This window comes from Budorcas taxicolor, chromosome X, assembly GCF_023091745.1.
Source record: "Budorcas taxicolor isolate Tak-1 chromosome X, Takin1.1, whole genome shotgun sequence".
In the NCBI taxonomy this organism is placed as follows: domain Eukaryota; kingdom Metazoa; phylum Chordata; class Mammalia; order Artiodactyla; family Bovidae; genus Budorcas; species Budorcas taxicolor.
The window spans coordinates 141318161-141337795 of NC_068935.1; the positions used below are offsets into that span (position 1 = coordinate 141318161).

General features: G+C 43.6%; 1 pseudogene; it reads left to right on the top strand.

The window, feature by feature from the left end:
• The first annotated feature begins 10 nt into the window (after window positions 1–10).
• Window positions 11–19635, top strand: part of LOC128069679 (uncharacterized) — a 172252-nt pseudogene continuing 152627 nt past the window's right edge.

Genomic DNA, 19635 nt, shown 5'->3' on the forward strand with positions numbered 1-19635 from the left:
AGCTAGCGTGATGCCTGTGGTCGAAGGCGCCTTGATGGCCACGAGCTCCATCAGCAGTGCTGCCTGGGATGGTGAACGACCCGGAGTATTAATAGTCCGCAGCCCTGTACGCTGCCTCAGGCAGGAGTGCTCCTCTCTGGGAGAAGCGGGGGTCGGGGGGTGGGGAGCGCAAAAATAAAGAGGCGGAAGACCGCATCGCCAGCCGGCTGCAAGGCCTCGGGAAGAAAAGGATGTTTTCGTTCACAATTTATGTTTCTATTGTTCTCAACTGCAAATCTCACCAAACTGCTAAGATTTTTATTTTTTAGTTTTTCCAATCTGCCATGGTCATGAAGGGGATTTAAACTAGTTTTTTTTTTAATTATCAAAAAAATTCTTTCTAAAAAAGAATGAATATATACCTGAATCATTTCACTATATACCTGAAAGTAATAGAACATTGCAAATCAACTATATTTCAATAAAAAATTAAAAAAAATTCTTAGTGAAGTGCAATGCAGTTGCAATGTAATAGTTTCAAGTGTGCAGCAAAGTGGTTCAATTATATGTGTGCACACACACGCACACACACACACATATACACACATATAGTGTTAGTTGGTCAGTCGTGAACAACTTTCTGACCCCAAGGACGGTAGCCCCCCAGACTCCTCTGTCCATGGGATGCTCCAGGCAAGAAGACTGGAGTGGGTTGCCATTTCCTTCTCCAGATGGAGGGAATAGCCGTGTTTTTTCTTTCCAAAAGCCGGGTGTGTGCCTGTTTTGTTTTTTTTTAATAATGGAAAGTTGAATGAGGTTTTTCACTAACAGTGCTTTCACACTGATGGCAATAACATTGGTTTAATGTGAACACTGCAGAAGGGAAGGGCAACCCACTCCAGTATCCTTGCCTGAAGCATCACAGAGAAGTCTCCGGGGCTACAGTCCACGAGGTCGCGAAGAGTTGGACATGACTGAGCAACTGACCATATATATATATATATATATATATAGAGAGAGAGAGAGAGAGAGAGAGAGAGAGAAAGAGAGCTGGCAAAAAGTTCTGTAAGATATTATGGAAAAACTCAAATGAACTTTTGGGCCTAAGTATATCATATATATATATATATTCGATTCTTTTCCATTACAGATCATTATAGATATTATAGACATTGAGCAGAGTTCCCTGTGCTAGAGAGTAGGGCCTTGTTGTTTATCTATTTGATATATAGTATTGTGTATCTGCTAACCCCAAACTGGTAATTTCTCCCTCCCTCCTTTTCTCCCCTGGTAGCCATTAAGCTGTCCGTGTCTGTAAGTCTATCTCTGTTTTGTAAACAAGTTCAGTCGTATGATCTTTTCAGAGTCCACGTATAAGGGACATGATGCGATTTTGCCTTTCTATGTCCGACGGCTTCACTCAGTATGACAGTCCCTAGTTGGATGCACGTTGCTGCAGACGGCATTCTTTCCTTCTTTTTCGGGGCCGAGTAGTATCCACGGTGTATATGTACCATGTCTTCTTTATCCATCCCTCTGCCGATGGACCCTTAGATCGCTTCCACGTCTCGGCTGTTGTAAAGAGTGCTGCTAGGAACATTAGGGAGCGTGTGTATTTTTGAATTTAAAGTTTTGTGTGGCTCTGTGCCCAGGAGGAAAGAACAGTTTTGAAAGACCATTTTCTTCTGGCATTTTCTCAGAAAAAAAAAAAAAAATCTCTAATTCATTATTTCAGAGAAAAAGTTGAATATTCTATTTAATGGTTCTTTATGCCTCCCCCCTTTTCTGTATTCAATTCCCTCTTGTATTAATTCTCATTCGGCTGCTATTATTACTTTTTTGCATTAGAAAAATGAAGGCTTTGGTCAGGCACTATCACTTCTTCTGATGCAGCTCAGTCATCACTTTGGGCAGAAAATGTTTTTCAGTTCCACTGACCTTGGCCTGAAATAAGTTTCTTTTAGCACCCTGATGTGTGTCTTCTAAGTCACTTCGGTCATGTCTGATTCTTTGTGACCCCATGGACTATATAGCCCACCAGACTCCTCTGTCCATGGGATTTCCCAGGCCAGAAAACTGGAGTGGGTTGCCATTTCCTTTTCCAGAGGGATTTCCCCAACCCAGGGATGAAACTTGGGTCTCCTGCATTGGCAGGCGGATTCTTCACCCCTGAGCCACCTGGGAAGGCTGATAGCAACTAATAGGATGAAAAGCCCCTGATGCTGGGAAAGATTGAGGGCAGGAGGAGAAGGGGATGACAGAGGATGAGATGGTCGGATGGCATCAGCGAGTCAACCAACGTGCCTCTGAGCAAGCTCCGGGAGTTGGTGATGGACAGGCAAGCCTGGCATGCTGCAGTCTGTGGGGTCACAAAGAGTCGGACGCTACTGAGAGGCTGAACAACAACAGGAGCAGAGACTGACTTGGGTGAATAATGTTAAAAGTACACCTCATTAGTTAAATAGGGAAAATAAATACAGAATGAGGCCAGGAAGGAAGGCCTGATGGAGGGAAGGATGGATGTAAGCATGGAAAGGAGGGAAGGGGGGCGAATGAGGGAAAGAAAGAGAAAGAAAAAGCAAGAAAGAAGACAAAGAAAGAATAAGAAAGTAAACAAGCCAACTCGTAGGAAGCAAAAGAAGAGGAAAATGCAGGGAACATCATTTTGGCAGAATGTGAAACAACACTTCGCACATTATTTTGGAGGATGCAAGTAAATTAAGTCAATTATGGCCCCTTTGAAATAAAATCCCATGGATGCCATGGGACCTGAGAAACAATGAAAATAAACTGCAGTGGATGATGAAAAAAAAAATTGAAGTACACCACACAGAGACGGCAAAATTGGAAAGAAAAGCAACAGCGTTATAAAGATGAAATGAAGGTGGAGGGTAAGAGATCGCAGAGCAGAAAGACTTGAAGGAGTTAGACGGGGAGGTTAGACTTCTATAATCTAAGCTGCATGAAATAAACTACTCAGATTCAACATGTGTTTTGACCAAAAAACGAAAACGGCATCCGGACAGAAAACAAGCTGAATGTATGCCTTGCTCGTAATCCTTTGAAAAGGGATTTTGGAGGCAGACTTTTTATCAGTGATGGAGTGACCTAAAAGGCAACAATTACTTGGGAGACCCCCCGGGGGTCAAGTCACAGAGATGGAAACATTTCCTACCCTGAGCTGCCGACATTCAACTGTATATGTCACAGGGAAGATAGCTCCAAATACAGGAGACCTGCGGAAACATAAAAGAGCCCTTCTCAAAAGGAAAAGGGAATCGGAACCCAGCCGGTCACGTGGATGAATGTTAAACCCAATGCAACATGCTGAGGATGGTAAAAAGCACCGAGGCCGGTGTTTGCCACGCATAATTTATCTGTTATACAAATGCAAAAAAGAGCATCATCACACTGATCCAAAGTAGGGATGGATGGGGAGACAATGTCGGGACTAAGCTGAAATATGTCTCTCTATCGCTCTTCACAAAACAAGCGGACCTTTCAAAGATGATAGATGGTGATAGAGGTTTATGGATATTATTCAAGAGTTTGTAGGACCCGCTAGAACAACGAGACACAATGAAATAGTGAAAGTGAGGCAGAAAAGAATCAGGCAGGATGATAAGGATGTTTTGAACATCAATATCTTTGTGAATAGGAATCAGTGCCAGGTTTATGCGGATAAGACAGGGACTTGCCTAGAGGCGTCAGTGGTTAGGAATCCACCTACCAATACAGGGATAACAGGTTTGACCCCTGGTCCCGGAAGATCCCACAGGCCCTGGGGCAACTCAGCCCTGTGCCACAACTGTGGAGTCTGTGCCCTAGAGACCTTCCTCTGCAGCAGGAGAAGCCCCCTGCAATGAGAAGCCCCACAGGGCAGCTAGAGAGTAGCTCCCGCTGGCCTCAACTAGGGAAAGACCACGCTCAGCCGCAAAGACACAGCCAAAGTAAATAGATAAAGATGAGGATAAAACAAGGAAGGATTTTGAACATATTTACAGTTGGTATTGATCAACTTGAAAGTCGGACCATAGATGATGCAATGTCCATATTTGGGAAGGAAAGTAAAAACCTATACACATACACACTGAAGGGAGAAGACCTCCTCTAATCAGAGAAACCCAAAATCAGATATTCAAACTCATGTCCATCAAGGCGGTGATGCCATCCAACCATCTCATCCTCTGTCGTCCCCTTCTCCTCCTGCCCTCAATCTTTCCCAGCATCAGGGTCTTTTCCAACGAGTTGGCTCTTCACATCAGGTGGACAGAGTATCGGAGCTTCAGCATCAGTTTTTCTTATAAATATTCGGGACTGATCTCCTTTAGGATGGACTGGTTGGATCTCCTTGCTGTCCAAGGGACTCTCAAGAGTCTTCTCCAACACCACAGTTCAAAAGCATCAATTCTTCAGCATTCACCAGATGAAAGAAGCCAGTCCCAAAAGACCGCACAGGCTGTGCGCTTTTTCACTTAAAACACGCAGAATAAGAAAACCTACAGACAGAAGGGAGATTCACGGTTTCCAAGGGCACCGAGGTGACCGGGAATGAGAAGTGACTTAGTGGGTATAAGGTTTCTTTTTGGAGGAAAGAAGTGTCCTGACCTGGATTGTGGTGGTGGTAAGCCCATGAATACATTAAAAAGCATTAGCTTGTATATTTTAAATGTACATTTTAACTTGCTACCTTGTATATATTTAAATATCGTGCATCGTATGTTATTGGAATTTAATGCTGACTTATTAAATTAAAATAAATAAATTTTTAAAAATAAATAAAGAAAGGCAGACTTTGTTTTCTTGGGGCTCCAAAATCACTGCAGATGGTGACTGCAGCCATGAAATTAAAAGACGCTTGCTCCTTGGAAGGAAAGTTATGACCAACCTACACAGTGTATTCAAAAGCAGAGACGTTACTTTGCCAACAAAGGTCCGTCTAGTCAAGGCTATGGTTCTTCCTGTGGTCATGTATGGATGTGAGAGTTGGACTGTGAAGAAAGCTGAGTGCCGAAGAATTGATGCTTTTGAACTGTGGTATTGGAGAAGACTCTTGAGAGTCCCTTGGACTGCAAGGAGATCCAACCAGTCCATTCTAAAGGAGATTAGCCCTGGGTGTTCTTTGGAAGGAATGATGCTAAAGCTAAAGCTCCAGTACTTTGGCCACCTCATGCAAAGAGTTGACTCATTGGAAAAGACTCTGCTGCTGTGCTGAGAGGGATTGGGGGCAGGAGGAGAAGGGGACGGCCGAGGATGAGATGGCTGGATGGCATCACGGACTCAATGGACGTGAGTCTGAGTGAACTCCGGGAGTTGGTGATGGACAGGGAGGCCTGGCTTGCTGCGATTCATGGGGTCATAAAGAGTCGGACATGACTGAGCGACTGAGCTGAACTGAACTGAACGTTTTCAAGGTTCACCCATAGTGAAGCCTGTATCCCTACTTCATTCTTTATTATTGTTGGTCAGTTGCTGGGTCGTGTCTGACTCTTTGCAACGCCATGGACTGCAGCACGCCAGGCCTCCCTGTCCTTCACCATCTCCTGGAGTTTGCTCAGACTCATGTCCACTGAGTCAGTGAAGCTGTCTAACCATCCCATCTCATCCCTTTCTATGATCCGGTAATATTTGTGATTATATGGACAGAACACACTTTGTTTCTCTATTCATCCACCCGTGGACATTTGCAAGGTTTCCACTAGTTTAGCTCTTCTTAGAAACATCACTGAACGTCCAGGCACACGTTCTATGATGGAGATATGCTTTCCTGCCCATCTGTGATGATTGCTACATCACAGTTAACATGCATCATGAAAGACGGGCATTCAACTTCATTTCAAAGAAAATGCAAGACTGTATGTGTGTGTTTGTGAATGACTGTGTACGACAGAGCCCAGCCCACATAGTACGTGATACACTGTGTGACCTGACTTATATCAGCCCCACATGTCAAGTACCCGAGACCACTGGAGCGTGTCTTTCAGCTTCCAGATACAACTTGTGTTTCTAAACCTCCTCTCGTTCTTGGTTCTTTTCTGAATACAGAACGCCTTCTGTGAAAAGTATAGGTAAGGACTTTTCCTCAGCTCCTGGCCTAAGTGATTTCCTTATTATACACACTCCCATCAACTCATTTTAAATTCACTTTGAATTGCTCATGAGTATATTAGAAATGTGCTAATATTTGTGATTAGCACAGAATCAGAGTTGTAGAGCCGGGAGCCTCAAAATCCCTGCTTACAAAGATCTTAAATTTCCTTATGGGACTTCTTGGTGGTCCGGTGGTTAGGAAATCTGCCTTGCAGTTCAGGGGACAGAGATTCAATCCCTGGTCCAGAAACTAAGATCACACGTTACACAGAACAGCTAAACCCTTGAGTGTAAATAAATATATAAATGTGTAAATGAATACATAAAAATTACAAATACATACATAAATAAATGTACATATATTAAGATAATTTTTTTTTCTTACTCCCTTCCCCATCATGTCTGAAACTAGCAGATTCTGAAACGCATGAGAGAATTCTAAATGTCCTTGGTTCAGTCCAGGAACTCTGGCAGTTAATAAAAATCTTACAAGGGAAAAAAGGTAAAAGAGAATTAACTTTTACAGTCTTCTGTTGCTCACTGAAATTTAGAGTTGGTGGTAGGAGAAAAAAAAAAAAAAAAACAAGATTGAAATGCATGGAGAAGGAAATGGCCACCCACTCCAGTATTCCTGCCTGGAGAATCCATGGACAGAGAAGCCTAGCAGGTCCATGGGGTCACAAGAGTCGGACATGACTTAGTGACTCAACCAAACCAAAGACCTCATTACTCCCATCTCAAAATTTCAGCCTTGAGTCTTGTACAAAAATGTAAAACTCATCAGTTACAAAAGAGATTGCATTCAAATTGGGCAGATGGAACAAATCAAGGGCCCCCAAGGTGACTAAACTCTTTTTATCAATGTTTACGGAAAAGATAAGGGCTTCCCTGGTGGTGCAGAGGTTAAAGCGTCTGCCTGCAATGTGGGAGACCTGGGTTCGAAATATTTTATTAAATAAAAAAAATAATAATAATAATTAAAAAAAAAGATTGAAATGTAGCCACAAAGCGTAGAAAATCTGATTGTTTAAATCATCCAAGGTTTTCCCTGATAGCTGAGTTGGTAAAGCATCTGCCTGCAATGCAGGAGACCCTGGTTAGATTCCTGGGTTGGGAAGATCCACTGGAGAAGGGATAGGTTACCCACTCCAGAATTCTTGGGCTTCCCTGTGGCTCAGCTGGTAAAGAATCCACCTGCAATGCAGGAGACCTGGGTTCAGTGCCTGGGTTGGGCAGATCCCCTGGAGAAGGGAAAGACTACCCACTCCAGTATTCTGGCCTGGAGAATTCCATGGACTGCAGCACGCCAGGCTTCCCTGTCCTTCACCAACTCCCAGAACTTGCTGAAACTCAGGTCCATCGAGTCGGTGACACCATCCAAGCATCTCATTCTCTGTTGTCCCCTTCTCCTCCTGCCTTCAATCTTTCCCAGCATCAGGGTGTTTTCCAAGGAGTCAGTTCTTTGCATCAGGTGGCCAAAGTATTGGAGCTTCAGCTTCAGCATCGGTCCTTCCAGTGAATATTCAGGACTGATTTCCTTTAGGATGGACTACTTTGATATCCCAGCGCAGGATTTTTGTCCTGCTATTTGGAGCCTGTATCTTATCTCTATAATTCTTATCTATGAGTACAATGCCGGTCAGGTTACTGGGTCTGTGGGCTGTTTGGAGGGACATTCTGGCAGTTATTATGTCTTAACTCTATATGATGACAGAGAGTGAGAAGTAAGCGTCTGTCGTTGAAGGCATCCAGTCTACAGTGACTTGGTTATGGTAGAACTAGGAAAAAGAGATAGTAACTTACAGCCTTAAAGATTCCAGCAGCATTAATAAACACAAACTGATTATGGGACGTAACTGCAGATATTTTTCAAGACTGGATATTTGGTACCTGTTGGCATTTGACACCGTTTAAGTGCCTGGGAAGTTGGGATTCTTATGTTAGTTAGTAACTTGTGTCTGACTCTTTTGCAACCGCACAGACTGTAGCCCTCCAGGCTGCTCTGTCCATGGGATTCTCCAGGCAAGAATGCTGGAGTGGGCTGCCATTTCCTTCTCCAGGGGATCTACCCGACCCAGGGATCGAATCCATGTCTCCTGCATTGCAGGTGAATTCTTTACCATCTGAGTCAAGATAAAAAACACACTACAATGCTTGGACTTCACTGACGGTCAGTGGCTAAGGCTCCAAGCTCCCAGTGCAGGGGGCATGTGTTCAATTCCTGGTCGAAGAACTAGATCTCACATGTCGCAACTAAGACGCAGTGCAGCCTAATAAAAATTAACAAACGGACCCAAAATTATAGGACCAGGTAACTATCAACACAAGGACCTCACTGGATAGGTCAAACTTCTGTACGACTCAATGTTTAGCCCCGCCGTGATGCTTACATTGGCTTCTGATATTCATAATCAATGAAGTCTTTGCCATGAGAAGAGTGAGCTTACAGGAAGTTGTCTATTTCCATTGTGTTAGATTTCAAACTGCCTGTCTGACTCTTTGGTGTCTGACTCTTTGGTGTCTGACTCTTTGTGACCCCGTGGACTGCAGCCCGCCAGGCTCCTCTGTCCGTGGGATGCTTCAGGCAGGAATAGTGGAGTGGATTGCCATGCCCTCCTCCAGGGGATCTTCCCCACCCAGGGGTCGAACCCGCATTTCTTGAGTCCCCTGCACTGGCAGGCAGGTTCTTTACTGCTAGCGCCACCTGGGAAGCCCTCAGACTGTGTCCGCTGGCTGATTATCCCTGTCTAGGGATGGGGGAGCCTGGTGGGCTGCCGTCTATGGGGTCGCACAGAGTCGGACACGACTGAAGCGACTTAGCAGCAGCAGCATGTTGTCATGAGGCATGGAGTAAAGAAAAGACACCGTTTATCACCACCACACAGAAAGCGCTGGACAACATTGATGAATGCCAGTAGGTACAATGCCTCCTACAATTAGTTGCTGTTGCTCAGTCGCTAAGTGGTGTCCGACTCTTTGCCCCACCATGGACTGCAGCACGCCGGGCTCCCCTGTCCTTCACTATCTCCCAGAGTTTGCTAGTCCTGGCTAAATTATAGAACAAATGTAGTGTTTGTTTTTGCAGGTCAGCTGACCTCAGAACCCTGAGGGCTGTTTCAATAAGCCAGAGAGGAAGTTCAGCTCCGTCTGGTCCACGCTTTCCAGGGATCTGCCGTGGATCTGGTTATTTGTTTCTTTGTGGTTCACTGTGTCATCCATGGAGTGCCCTGGTGACTCAGATGGTAAAGCATCTGCTCACAATGCGGGAGACCTGGGTTCAGCCCCTGGGTCGGGAAGATTCCCTGGAGAAGGAAATGACAAACCACTCCAGTACTCTTGCCTAGAAAATCCCATGGATGGAGGAGCCTGGTGTCCATGGGGTCGTAAAGAGTCAGACACGACTGAGCTGTTCTTCAATTAGTCTCCTTCCATGATGAATACAGAGTAGATGGTTTTCCACGAGAGAATCAATCCTAAACCAGCCAGTCCTAAAGGACATCAATCCTGAACATTCATCGGAAGGACTGATGCTGAAGATGAAGCTCCAATCCTTTGGCCAGTCAGTCCTAAAGGACATCAATCCTGAACATTCGTCGGAAGGACTGATGCTGAAGATGAAGCTCCAATCCTTTGGGTACCTGATGCTCTGGTTTTTCCAATAGTGGTGTATGGGTGTGAGAGCTGGACCATAAAGAAAGCTGAGCACCGAAGAATTGATGCTTTTGAACTGTGGTGCTGGAGAAGACTCCTGAGAGTCGCCTGGACTGCAAGGAGATGCAACCAGTCCATTCTAAAGGAGATCAGGCCTGGATGTTCATTGCTGAAGCTCCAATCGTTTGGCCACCTGATGCAAAGAACCGACTCACTGGAAAAGACCCTGATGCTGGGAAAGACTGAAGGCGGGAGGAGAAGGCGACGACAGAGGATGAGATGATTGGATGGCATCACCGACTTGATGGACATGACTCTGAGCAAACTCTGGGAGATAGTGAATGACAGAGGAGCCTGGCAGGCTGTAGTCCATGAGGTCACAAAGAGTCGGACACGACTTAGTGAGTGAACAGCCATACCAGGGAAGATCGTTCAGCCCTGTGAGGCTGAGCAATGGCAATGCAGGTACCCACCTTGCTTACACAACCTTCAGACCACGCTTCCGCATTTCTCCTTCAGGCTCTGCAAAACCCTGGTATGTATCAGAAATCTGCCTCGCTCCCAGGGGATGGGTCTCTTACAAAGAACACACTGCCCATGACATACACCATCATTTTTCCCAGTCGTATGCTCATAGAATTGTAGAAACACACAAATTAGAAGGACAATTTATTTATTGACCCGTTGTCTTTCTTCTTGCTCTGCCAGAAAAATTTCCTGAGGCTTCAAGGCTGAGTACCTAAAAACCTCTTTAAATGAGAGAAGGGAAACATAAATATTTAATGTCTCACTGCCCCTAAGGAAATAAAAAGGGGATTTGTAGAGAATGGTAGAGAACTAAAGGGTGTGCAGGAGGAACCAAAACGGGAAGGTTCGCTGAGGTGAGGGATCATCTGAGATGTAAAGAATGATGGATGGATGTTACTCAAAGGTGGAAGAAAAGAGGGCTTCTAGTAGGGAGTAAAGACTGCAACTGCACGGAGAAGGTTTAAAATGCACACGTGAAATTCCACAGAGTGGATGTAACTGGGCAGGTAAACGGAGAAGAAAGGACGGGTTATGGAAATAGAAGGGGGAAGAAAAATAACAAACAAATAAACAACCTACGGCAGAAGAAAGGAAAACAGGAGAAGCGGGGCTTCCGCTGGGTTAGGATGGTGACAGCAAGTCATGAACTGGGAAGAAAAATTTATCCAGCTAAAGGCTAAAGTCTTCTAAGGAAAAGAATACTTTGTTCAGAGTTGATACGTCTACTCTTTCCTTTCCTTTTCTTCCTCTCTTCCTCTCTCTGTCCTTCTATTAATGTCTTGTATTATTTACCTTGTATTACCTATCTATCTACTGGGGCTTCCCGAATGGCTCAAGCAGGTAAACAATCCACCTACAGTATCTGGGTTCCATCCCTGGGTTGGGAAGACCCCCTGGAGGAGGAAATGGCACCCCACTCCGGTATTCTTGCCTGGGAAATCCCATGGATGGAGGAGCCTGGTGGGCTACAGTCCATGGGGTCACAAAAGAGTCAGACACGTCTGAGTGACTAAACGATCTATCTAGTATCTATCTTCTACTTATCCCCTCTCTGTGTTTATCAGTCCTATCTTTCCACCCACTCATCCATCCATCCCTCTATCAATCTATCTACTTGTCAACCAACTGTGTACATCTATCTATGTATCTGTTATTTATCTATCTAGACCATCAGATGAGCGAATGAAGGCATGGAGAGATGGATCAGTGCATGGAGAGATGGACAGACAGATGAACACAGACATAATCATACCTACTTAATATTAATTATGTGCACAGGGTAAGGGGCTAGATAAACATAGGAGGTGCCATGCAATTCTGGGCTTGATCCACCGACCAAAATGCCATCTGAATCCAACCCATTCTCCTTTAAGAAGTGGGGAGTGGTAGAGCTTTCCAAATGGGAAAAAAAAGAATGTATTTCCCTAGTGGTCCTAGTGACGGGAAGGGATGATGAAATGACACTTTCTACCCACCTCAAAGTTCTTCCACGTGTCCCCCTGTGTTGCCGAACCCAGAAAGAAAATGTAGGTTCTCTGTTTTCCTTGCAGACCAAGATTTATCTCTGCAATTCATATCTTTTTGTCCCTTCCTATGTAAACTTTTTTTTTTTATGACGGGGACGTGCATACGTTATAAAAATGGCTTTAAAATAAATGAACGTATTTCTGAAGGAGGCAAAAATACAGAAGCACCACGGTGTCAAGAAATAGCCCGCTGCCGGCCACTGCAAGCCTTCCCCAGCACTCTTTCCATTTGCCCTGGAGGCAACCTCTAACCTGAATTTCATTAACAATTGCCTCCTTGTTCTTTTCTTAACTTTAATGCCTATGAGTGCAAATTTTGTATTTCATATAAACAGGCCTGTGGGCATATGTGTTGTTTTGCTCCAGACTTCTTTCACCCCACATTATAGAGATCCATTCAGATATTCCAAGCATAACAGGGAAGAAGAAACCCCACTCCATGTTAATTGATTTTTTTTTTCCCCGTTTAACTTCTGTCTGGTATCGCTTTTGCTACTAAGTTGTCTTTAGTCCATTTCTTTCCTTCACAGATTTTATTTTTGATACATCACGATTAAAATTGTCAAATATTAAGAAAAAGAAGGAATGTTGCCACCATTTCCGCTCCCCCCCCACCCCCGCCCCCGTCTATTTGCCTTGAAGCAATGCGATCAAATGACCTGATCTTAGTGTTTTTGTTTGTTTGTTTTAACAGCCTGAAATATACACAATAGTCCATTCTCAAGGTCCTGAACGTTCAGAGTGTAACACTGTAGCAGTCATACAGAGATAAAAGGTTGCGGAACAGGCAATGATAGTTTTGTTGGAGGTTCACAGGCACAACTTGACCTGTAGCGCACAACTTGACCTGTAGCGCACAAGGTCGGCTGCAAGAACAAAGGATTCCGGCACCAAGAGGTTTGCAAGAGCGGCGCACATCCCCTCTCCTTTCAGGATAAAATGAATCTGAATTCTGACTTGGGGGAGACGGTTCTTTGGGACACAGCCACCGTCTTCCAGGCCTGCTGGCTCTTTGAATAAAGTCACTATTCCCAACACCTTGTCTGTCAATGCTGGACTCCTGCATTGGGAAAATCCCCCGGAGAAGGGATAGGCTACCCACCCCAGTATTCTGGAGCTTCCCTAGCGGCTCAGATGGTAAATAATCCACCTACGATGCGGGAGACCTGGGTTCGATCCCTGGGTTGGGAAGATCCTGCAAAGGGGGACATGGCAACGTGCTCCGGTATTCTTGCCTGGAGAATCCCCATGGACGGAGGAGCCTGGTGGGCTACAGTCCATGGGGTCGCAGAGAGTCGGACACAACCGAGCGACTCAGTGCAACACACCATCTGGCCTAATGGATGGGTTCATGCCATCCTTGGCAGACGAGGTGGATCAGTTCCACCTGAAGCTCTTTTCAAAAATGCAGCTGTGAATATCATGCATTGTATTATGTGGTTCACGGAGAATATAATCATGAATAGGATTTCTGGGACTTGATTTAGGCTCAGCTGGTTGAAAGCAGTACTCAGAAGGCGGACTCTTCACTGCTTCGGTGATTTCTCACGGGAAGACGCAAATAGAGACTGTGCTATGCCTTTCTGTGCTGCTGGATTACACAGTATGGATCTCAGCTCCAAGGACTGTGGACAGTGGTGTCAAACATTTGTTTTGCTTGGCTCAGGTCTACCTTGGCACAGAAGCAAGGGTGTAAGATTTGCAGTCGTGTGCTGAAGGACTCAATGAACTGAAGGAGTGGAACTCAGATGACCTGAAATTCCCTGAAGTCCCAAACCCAACAGAACTACAACTGATCCTTCAAACCATCTGTCCTTTCTGTGTGGTGACTTACTCCTTCTTACCTGCCAAGCCTGCAGGACCAAACCAGAGGCTGTTGCTTTGCCAAACAAATCCCATTCTCATCAAGCCGCACCCCTGAAAGACCAGCAGTCACCAGACGCCTGATTAAAATCAGACCACAGGAAGAAAAGTACCATGACCCTGGACAGGAGGAAGCAACATACAGGCCAAGGAAATGGGATGTATTACAAACCATGGCCCTTGATTTCAAGAAAAATAAACCAGACGTGTCAATACTCTGAAACTGTAAATCCGCTGAAGACAGAACCCAGTAATGTTGAGAAAGTAAAAAAATGCAAAGGTCTTCCTAAGGATGAAGTGTTTACGTGGGTGCTAAGTTGTTTCAGCTGTGTGCGACTCTTTGAGATCCCCGTGGACTGTAGCCCGCCAGGCTCCTCTGTCCATGGGACTCTCCAGGCAAGAGTACTGGAGTGGGCTGCCATTCCCTCCTCTAGGGGATCTTCCCGACCCAGGGAGCTAACTCAGGTCTCCACCTCTGGGTATGTATTCAGAGAAAAAGAAAGACGAAGTCTAATTTGAAAAGATACATGCACCCTAATGCTCATGGTAGCGTTATTTATAATATGCCAGCTTTGAGTGCAGCCCTAGTTCCCATCAACAGAGGGAAGGATAAAGAAAGTGCGGGGAGTGTGCCTGTATGCTGCTGCTGCTGCTAAGTCGCTTCAGTTGTGTCCGACTCTGTGCGACCCCATAGACGGCAACCTCCCAGCCTTCTTCTGTCCCTGGGATTCTCCAGGCAAGAATGCTGGAGTGGGTTGCCATTTCCTTCTCCAAATGTAACTTGCTGTTGTGTATTAAAATAACGTCTTAGTTATTTGGAAACTAAAAGCCCCAAGCCATCTTGCAAAATTTGCAAACCAAGTATGTCAGCAGAGTGTGGGGTATTTACTTTGCGGCTTGCTCTTTGATGACTGAAGTTTGCCCCTGGATGTAAGTGGTTATGCAAAGCACACTTGTGGATGTCTCTGTTTCACCAGTGTGGTTGTATATTCACTGCTCTTAGTTTTGACTCAGTGAATCTTTCTGAATCCATGACCTGGAGCATGCCAGGCTTCCCGATCTTTCCCCATCTCCCAGAGTTTACTCAAATTCATGTCCATTGAGTCGGTGATGCCATCCAACCGTCTCATCCTCTGTCGTCCCCTTCTCCTCCTGACTTCAATCTTTCCTCACAGTGGGGTCTTTACCAATGAGTTAGCTCTTTGCATCAAGTGGCAAAATATGGGAGCTTCTGTGTCTCTTTACTAGGGATTCTGGAAGGTATTTTAATGCCTTGTGCTTGGGATGTTTAATCAGATTCTGTCGCTAACAGGCTCAACAACAAGCATGATTGGGACATATTTTGACCCAAAGGCAATTTAAATTTGTGCTTTGTGGAAAGAAACAGATGATTTTGTCTGCGTCCGTGGAAACCAAAACCTGCCTTGCCACTATGCTGTCTTGCAATGCTGTTGGACAGATAGGTACAACATTCCACGTCCATGAATGTGTTGGACATTCAAGGTTCAACTTTCAATATGGCCCTCTCGTCATTCTAGTCTGGTGAGTCTAAACCACAAGCAGGAATAAAGGCAGGATACGTTCTGCTACACTGTGCATGGGATTCAGGGATGCTAAAACCAGCACTTCAGAGTGCTAAGCTGTCAGTGTTTTATCCCAGGCAAACTATTGCCTTCGTTGCCAGGATGGGCCAGATTTCTCTTCAGAGGAGATAGCGGGAGAGGAAGAAAAATAGCTTTGTCCTTTTGGTTTCAAGAGTTATAAATTAAGCAGTGGTCCACAAGACAGATGAACAAGCTTGAGAATTTTGCTTGCCTCAACTTTGGAGTTTTTTCCTTGCTTTATTAAATCAGGGCCCCAAAGGTACAGAGTCTTGTCCATATTTAAATCACGACATTTGCTTGCTTTATCCCTGCTCTTTGAGGACGTGTAGATAACTGTCCTGGACGAGTCCCTGGCGTTCGGGCGGGGGATACTGCTTCTTAAAGCTGATCCTCCAAGTAATGAGAGAGGTCATTGCTTAAAGGGCCCCTAGAATGAACTGTAGCAGTACTTGTCTTATTTCCTAGGAGCAAACCAGATGCTAATATGAAACACAACCTTCTACGTGTGTTCACATTTGGCACTTGTAATTTTTGCTATGGAAGCTGGCTGTTGGGTTGGGTTTTTTTTTTTAATGTTTTGCCTCATTTACCAAAGGTAATTCTTTTTTTTTTTTTTTTCCTGCCGCTGGCTTCCTATTTCAGTTCTATTCAGATGTTCCTGACGGTGTAAGACAATGTTACTCTGTAAATGATTTATTTACAGTCATGTTTAAAAATGGACATAAAGGCAATTACAGCTTAATATAGCCTTTTCTAGAAATTGTAGATTCTTATTTGGATTGAAGTCCTGGACTTCTAAAATATATAATATATATGGGAAGATATACATATAATATATGAGTATATTAGTAAGAATATACACATATCATATGTTTGCTATATATGATATATAGCATAAATATGTTGTTGCACATATATTTATTTTGCTATATATATCACATATAACATATATAGTCTAGCATAAATATATAGTCCAGTATAAATATATCATATATATGTCTGCCGCTGCTGCTGGTAAGTCGCTTCAGTTGTATCCGACTCTGTGCGACCCCATAGACAGAAGCCCACCAGGCTCCTCTGTCCCTGAGGTTCTCCAGGCAAGAACACTGGAGTGGGTTGCCATTTCCTTCTCCAATGCATGAAGTGAAAAGTGAAAGGGAAGTCGCTCAGTAGTGTCCGACTCTAGTTCTTGTATATATATTGTCTAGGATAAATATATCATATATATATATATATCCAAGCATATATATTCTAATATATATGTTCTTGGAGAAGGCAATGGCAACCCTCTCCAGTACTCTCGCATGGAAAATCCCACAGACGGAGGAGCCTGTTGGGCTGAAGTCCATGAGGTTGCGAAGAGTTAGACACGACTGAAGCTACTTAGCAGCAGCAGCAGCATATATGTTCTTAGACCTTTGTTGGCAAAGTAATATCTCTACTTTTTAATATACTATCTAGGTTGGTCATAACTTTCCTTCCAAGGAGTAAGTGTCTTTTAATTTCATGGCTGCAGTCACCACCTGCAGTGATTTTGGAGCCCCAAAAATAAAGTCTGACACTGTTTCCCCATCTATTTCCCATGAAGTGATGGGACCGGATGCCATGATCTTCATTTTCTGATGTTGAGCTTTAAGCCAACTTTTTCACTCTCCTCTTTCACTTTCATCAAGAGGCTTTTTAGTTCCTCTTCACCTTCTGCCATAAGGGTGGTGTCATCTGCACATCTGAGGTTATTGATGTTTCTCCCAGCAAACTTGATTCCAGCTTGTGCTTCCTCCAGCCCAGCGTTTCTCACGATGTACTCTGCATATAAGCTAAATAAGCAGGGTGACCATATACAGCCTTGACTTACTCCTTTTCCTATTTGGAACCAGTCTGTTGTTCCATGTCCAATTCTAACTGTTGCTTCCTGACCTAGACAGCATATTAAAAAGCAGAGACATTACTTTGTCAACAAAGTTCCGTCTAGTCAAGGCTATGGTTTTTCCTGTGGTCATGTATGGATGTGAGAGTTGGATTGTGATGAAAGCTGAGCCCCGAAGAATTGCTGCTTTTGAACTGTGGTGTTGGAGACGACTTTTGAGAGTCCCTTGGACTGCAAGGAGATCCAACTAGTCCATTCTAAAGGAGATCAGTCTTGAATATTCATTAGGAGGACTGATGCTGAAGGTGAAGCTCCAATACTTTGGCTACCTGATGCGAAGAACTGACTCATTTGAAAAGACCCTGGTGCTGGGGAAGATTGAAGGCAGGAGGAGAAGCGGATGACAGAGGATGAGATGGATGGATGGCATCACCGACTCGATGGACATGAGTTTGAGCGAGCTCCGGGAGTTGGTGATGGACAGGGAGGCCTGGTGAGCTGCATCCACGGGGTCGCAAAGAGTCGGACACGACTGAGCTACTGAACTGAACTGATATGTTCTTAGTTTGTACATTTTATATGATTTTTGTTGTTCAGTTGCTAAGTCATGTCTGACTCTTTTTTTTAACATTGTATACATACATATACGTGTATATACATATACACATACATACATACATCACATACAGGCTTCCCAGGTTGCTTAGTGACAAAGATTCTGCCTGCCAACGAGGGAGACCTGGGTTTGATCCCTGGGTCAGGAAGATCTCCTGGAGAAGCAAATGGCAACCCACTCCAGTCTTCTTGCCTGGAGAACCCCATGGGACAGAGGAGCTTGGTGGGCTATAGTCCATGAGGTCTCAAAGAGTCTGGCATGACTGAGTGACATATTAGAATATATATAGGAACAAATATATGAATGCTATCAATAAGAATGCATATGTTTATTATATATAATAATATATGCTATATTATATTATGTAGTATATATACAATATATTTATATATATCACATGTATATTATATAATATAGTACTATTATATATTGTTATATTAAAATTGTATATAAAATATAAATATTAAACATAAATATAAAAATAAATTTATATAAAATATATAAAATAATATATAATAATGATATTTGTACATGCACAAATATTAACATTTGTTAATATAACAAAATAAATATTATAACATAATTTGTAAATATTTATAAATATTATAACAAATTAAATATTTAATGTTAAAACATCAACATCAATTAAATATTAAATGTAATTAAATGTAAATATAAAAGATAATACATTTTATATACATAATATATAATAATATTTGTATATGTGCAAATATTAACATAGGTTCAGATATGCGTACATATTCATATATACGTGCATATGTGTGTATAAAATTACATTACATACATAAATTATGTACAAACAAATACTTGTTTCAATACTCGTGTGTGTGTCTATCTGTCAATCCATAGAACAATATGTAGTGATGATAGAGTGATCCTTTTCGACACCACTGGGGTGTAAATAATAACTCAGTTTTTGTGCAAATGACTCTTTAAAGATCCATAATCTAGACAAAGCTGGTCTGTTACCACAGAGTTTGGTTATTGTCTGTTTTTCTTTTTATTTTTTAATCTCCAAATCTCTGATAGTCAGAAGGCAACAACATTTCTTCAGGGAGGACACATAGCTGCAAAGTAATTTAGATTAATGCTCGCTCGCCAGGGGCAGCTTCAAAATCAATGTGCAATTAAAGGGACACGTCGGAGACGTCTCTATTTGTTCTAACTCCATAAACCAGGAGGGAGACTGAGAGGTGAGAGAGTCAGAGAGAAGGATTTCCCGATGGGCAGCAAGCTGTCGTCTCAGGCAGAAGTATAAATATTGACTACGGACGCATATACATGGAAGCTAAAGCGATGGTACTGATGAGTTTACCTTCAGGGCAGCAATGGAGAAAGAGACCTGTGGATACGGTGGGAGGAGAGGCGAGAGAAGGGGAGACGTATGGAGAGAGTAACACAGAAATTGACAACACCATACGTAAAATTCCAGCACAAGCTGGAATCAAGACTGCCGGGAGAAATATCAGTAACCTCAGATACGCAGATGACACCACCCTTATGGCAGAAAGTGAAGAGCAGCTAAAGAGCCTCTTGATGAAAGTGAAAGAGGAGAGTGAAAAAGTTGCCTTAAAGCTCAACATTAAGAAAACGAAGATCATGGCATCCGGTCCCATCACTTCACGGCAGATGGATGGGGAAACAGTGGAAACAGTGGCTGAGTTTCTTTTTCTGGGCCCCCAAATCACTGCAGATGATGACTGCAGCCATGAAATTAAAAGACGCTTGCTCCATGGAAGGAAAGTTATGACCAATCTAGACAGCATATTAAAAAGCAGAGACATTACTTTGCCAGCAGAGGTCCGTCCAGCCAAGGCTATGGTTTTTCCAGGAGTCACGTATGGAGGGGAGAGTTGGACTGTGAAGACGCCAATGGGAATTTGCTGTGTG